This window comes from Herpailurus yagouaroundi, unplaced genomic scaffold, assembly GCF_014898765.1.
Source record: "Herpailurus yagouaroundi ecotype Mexico unplaced genomic scaffold, PumYag 191, whole genome shotgun sequence".
Taxonomy (NCBI): domain Eukaryota; kingdom Metazoa; phylum Chordata; class Mammalia; order Carnivora; family Felidae; genus Herpailurus; species Herpailurus yagouaroundi.
The window spans coordinates 3,308,758-3,313,967 of NW_024412422.1; the positions used below are offsets into that span (position 1 = coordinate 3,308,758).

Below are 5,210 nucleotides of genomic sequence, written 5' to 3' on the forward strand. Positions count from 1 at the left end.
AATCCTAAGTAGGCTCTGAGCTGTCAGCGCAGAGCCCAACACGGGGCTCGAATTCACGAACCGCGAGATCACGCCCTGAGCCGAAAAGCAAGAGCTACACGCTTAACCCACTGAGCCACCCAGGCGCCCCAGGAACTCACTTTTGTTAGTATCCCCTCTGTCCACCCGAACACTGAGGCTCAGACAGGTGGTGTCATCCACCCAAGGTCAGGAAGCTCCTAGATGGTGGCTCTGGGATTTGAACCCAGGTCTATCTGACTCACAGAACCCCCATGCTCACCATTGAGTTTTCGGGGAAGGAGAGGTTCTAGTCCCAGGAGGGGCTTCTCAGCAAGCTCTGACCTCTGGGGACTGTCACGCCTTTTCTTCTCTCAGTCAGCTGGTCCTTCAACAACTAGATATCGTGTTGAATCCTTATTCTGGGTCGGGCGTGATGGCTACAAGGCTGGATAAAGCTTGGTCTCCCCTACTAAGGGCCACGATGGATGCGTGCACCTGGTGCGAGGTGAGGCCCAGGGAGAACACGTAAAGCTGGTCCTGGGGTGGGGTGGACCCCCCTATGGTGCCCCTGACAGCATCGCATAGGCTAACCATCCACGTCAAAGCTTTCCAGTCTCGTTACTGATGCACCAAGGGGCTAAAAGCAAAGGCTCCCCATGTCTGAGAACCCAAGGAACGGTCCCCATCACACAGACTAGGAAACTGATGCCCCCGGACAGAATGAGACCTGCCCAACGTTGCAGAGCAGACCCAGAACCCCAGTCCCTTCACTCCTTCCTCTGAGTTCATCCCACGACGCCACCGTCATGGCTAATGTTATGTGCCAACTTAACCAGGCCGTAGGATGCCCAGACATTTGGTCAAACATTACTCTGGGGGTGTCTTTGGGGGTGTTTCTGGATGAGATAAACATTTGAATCAGTAGAGGGAGGAAAGCAGACTGCCCTCCCCAGTGTGGGTGGGCCTCAGCCGGTCCTTTGGACGCATCAGTAGAATAAAAAGGCAGATTACGGGCTCATTTGCTCTCCCCTCCCCACCAGTCCCCCCACCCCCACCCCATTTCCTTCTGTCTTCAGACTCAGACTTACACCGGAACCCACACCATCGGCTCCCCTAGGTCTCCAGCTTGCCGACCACAGATTAGGGGACTTCTCCACCTCATAACTGTGTGAGCCCATTTCTTGTAACAAATCTGTCTCTCCCAGCCTCTGTCTTATACATATACGCACACGTACTCGTAGTATTCTGCAAGGCACTTTTAGGTGGTGCGTGTATCAGCTTTTCTTAAAATGTCACTAGTTATGTAATTGTTTTGATGGGAATAGTGAGAAAAATTACGCGAGGAAAATCACAAATGAACATCAAGCCTTGGTTTTACATGTATTGTCGCTTACAATGACGCTGAGTAAAACAGTGAGATGATGTGAGAGCCATTTAATGGCACATATGCAGATCTGGGGAAATTCTTTTTTTTTTTTTTTTAATGTTTATTTATTAATTTTCGAGAGCTAGGGAGGGAGAGAGTGTGGAAGCTGGGGAGGGGCAGAGAGAGGGAGACACAGAATCTGAAGCAGGCTCTAGGCTCTGTCAGCACAGAGCCTGACACGGGGCTCAAACTCACGAACTGTGAGATCGTGACCTGAGCCGAAGTCGGACGCTTAACCGACTAAGCCACCCAGGTGCCCCAGATCTGGGAAAATTCTTGAGGCCAAATCAAGAAGTGGTGGAGTCTGGGAACATGATTAATCCAAAAAAGAGACATTAATAGAGGGGATTTTAGATTTCTGGGCATGGTGGTAGGAATACGTTTTTCCCTCTGAGAAGATTCTAGAATGCTTCAGTAGCGGGCAGAACTGGCAGAATAGTGGTTCCAAAGATGTCCAGGTCCTAATCCCCAGGACCTGTGACTCTGTCACCTCACATGTTAAAGGGACTTTGCACATGGATTGAACTAAGGTCCTGAGGTCAGGGAGATTATCCTAAATTATCCAACGGGCCCAATGTCATCATAAAGGTCCTTGTAAAGAAGAAGCAAATAAGGCAGAGTCAGAGAAGGATATAACGACAACAGAAGCGGAGACCAGAGTGGCACGACTGATCACTGGCTTTCAAGATGGAAGTGGGTCATGAGCTAAGGAATGCGGGCAGCTTCTAGAAGCCGGAAAAGGCCAGGACCTCTAGACCTCCCCCTGGAGTCGCCCAAAGGAACTTGCCCTCCCAACACCTTGATTTTAACCCCGTGAGACCCATTTTGGCTTCCGCCCTTCAGAACTGTAAGAGAATAAATGCATGCTGTTGCCACCCATCAAGTTGGTGTTGATGATCTGTTACAGCCGCAACAGGAAGTTTCCAACAGCTTCCAACACCGGGGTGGGGGGCTGAGCCCTCCCCTGCAGGGCATCTGCCTTCCCTCCCTCATCAATGACGACAATACCTTCACCCTCTGGCTCCCACTGGGTAGGTGTGCGGCCTCACGCTTCACCGAGACTAAGGAAAGCCTTCCAGAACTGAGGCTGGTGGGGACATCGCCTGTCTCCCCTCTTCTCCGCCACGCTCTCTGCCTGCGAAGTGGTCCACACGGACCCCATCAACAGGCTCTCTGGGTCTCCGGCTTCCACCAGTAGCACAGCAGGAGGTGAGAAGGTGGGTAGGGGGCAGTCAGGGCACGCCTTTCCCCAGCGCCGCTCTCTCTGCGGGACCCCCAGGGTTGGCTGGGCCCCTCTACTGGATGAGGCTGGCTGAACCCCAGGTCCTGGAGGTGGTCCTTCCTACACAGCTATTTCCGACCTCCGTTCCGAACCGGCACGGGGAACAGCTTCCTCTGTTACTCACCCTGGGGTGCTGGCCCATCCCTTGTGACTTCCCCACACCGCCCCACATGAAACTCTCATCCTCTGCCCAACGTGAGTGATCCCTTCCCGCCAGCCTCCCGACTGTTACCCCAGACAACGCAAACGTGACGCGGGCAAGTTGAGTCGCTTGCCCGAGCTCCAGAACCAGGCCATGGGAGAGCCGGCGCTGGAGCCTGGGTCTGCCCAAAACTCTCCGCCAGAAGTCGGCCCGGGGTGGCCCACACGCTGTAGGCTACAGACAGCCAGGAGACGACCCGTATTTACCTATTTTTCTATTTGAATTCATTGCCCACCTTAACGGACCTGCAGCTCTCGAATACAAACCCAGAGCTCCTGCTTCTCTTAAAAGAGAAAATCAACCAGCACCGTGCTAAGAGCTTTTGTGGGTTAACGGTTTAACCCTCACAACAGCCCTATCAGGGAAGTGCTGGCACTAACCCAGGTGTCCAGAGGGGGAAACTGAGGCACAAGGTCACACCGCTTGGGTGAGGTCACTCAGCTAGCAGGGGGAAGAGCTCGCATCTGAAGCTAGCTCCCCGATCGGCGATCAGCGGTGGTGACTGGAGCGGTCGGAGGTGGCACGGGCTCCCAACCTCGTCACAAACCTGCCTGGCCCCTGAGGCCCCTGAGGGCGTGCGTCTGCAACCCCTTCCCTGGGCTCTTCCCCGTCTCCCTCTCCTGGAGGCGGTGAGGGAAGAACACCCAAGCCCTCCCCTCAGGGCCCTGGGATGGACCGGGCTCGTTCCTGGAGTCACCTTTATCCCAGGGCAGGCCCGGCCACAGACAGGCGGAACCCCTCACGCCACAGCCGGCTCGCCGTGCAAACCCTGCTCACGGCTAGATCACCCTGCTGCCGCCCAACCCCGACTTCTCCAGCCGCATCGTGGATTTCTGGTTGCGTCCAGCGCCGGGCTGGAGCCGGGGAGCATGTGCTGCCCAGCCCTGGGCCCAGAAACACAGAGCCCTTGTTCTCCTGGCCCCCACGCTGCCCCGCTCGGGCTGGACCCTTGCCTCGGCCTGTCTGAATGGGGCCTCTGACTTTGTCCTTCCTTGGGCACCATCCCCTATCAGCCCGCCCGCCCATGGGCAGAGGCACTTCCTAAAAAAAAAAAAAAAAATTCCCTGAAATCTGAGCTGGCAGGGCCTCCTTCTCTTAGCGCCTTCGGAATGGGCAGTTTTGCTGGGTTTTGTTTCCTCTCCTTCTCCTCCTGGCTATTCCTCCAGTTGCTGCCTCTGAGGGTCCCAGGAGAGGAGAGGCCGGCTAAATGCCCTCATTGTGAGAGAGACCGAAGCACCCAGACGCCTTGAGACGGGTCCAGGAGGGCAGGGCTGCCCGCGAAAGGGGATCAGCGGCCCTCTTATCACTGAGCAGCTCCCCCAGTCTGGCCCCGGGGTGGGCAGGGGGAGGGCGGGGACAGAGAGAAGGGAACTACCAGAACGAGCTGGTCGGACCTCAGGGGAGGTGAGCGCAATTTCTAGAAAGAAGAAAACCAAAACGATGAGAAGTGTTATCTGGCCGAAGAGAGCGATGAATTGGGCCATTAGGCTGTGGAGCAGGTTTTCATCTTCCAAACTCCCAGAGATTAGAAATGGAACTGGATTAGTCCCAGGGAGCACCTCGGTGGAGTCCCCGGCAGGCGTGTGGTCACTCAGTATTTGTGCGGTGCCCTCTCGTGCAAGGCATTCTGGGAGGTGCCTGGAGAGAGCGCCACACGGAAGGGGGCACCAGGCAGAGTGAGGCCTGGATGCCAACCCTTGAATATGATTCTAACTGGTTACGTACCTGGGCAAGCCCCTCCCAACGGAGAGGGTAGGTCAGATGATCATAGCTCATCCACGTGCAAACAAGAAAAGAGTTCTGGAGGTAGATGGTGGTGATGGGAGCCCAACATTAGGTACAGCTGACCCCTGTGAACAACACGATTCGGGCTACATGGGTCCATTTACACACAGACTGTTTTCAACATACACAATACAGTATGTGAGCGTATTTTCTCTCCCCGATGATTTCCTTAGTGACGATTTCTTTGCTCTGGCTTACTTTAAGATTATAGTATATGATACACGTACTATATATAGCATAACATGTATATAGTATGATACACATATAGTATATAATACACATATATAATACACGTATATTTGACATAACACGTAAAGTACTGTGTTAATCGACTCTGTTATCGATAAGACTTCCAGTCAACAGTAGGCTATGAGCAGTTAAGTTTTGGGGGAGTCAAGTTATATGCAGATTTTCAATTGCAAGGGGGGGTGTCGGCACCCCTTAACCCCAGAACCGTTCAAGGTCAACTGTTTTAATACAACTGTATACTTAAAAATGGTTCAGATGGCAAATTT

General features: G+C 53.9%; 1 protein-coding gene across 1 annotated transcript in view; it reads right to left on the bottom strand.

Moving 5' to 3' along the window:
* WSCD2 (WSC domain containing 2) overlaps positions 1–4,739 on the bottom strand; it is a 101,797-nt gene extending 97,058 nt beyond the window's left edge. Inside the window, exon 1 of the mRNA XM_040443671.1 lies at positions 4,636–4,739. The gene's annotated coding sequence lies outside the window, so the exon portion shown is untranslated. The remainder of the gene's footprint in view (positions 1–4,635) is intronic.
* Between the last annotated feature and the right edge of the window lie 471 nt (positions 4,740–5,210).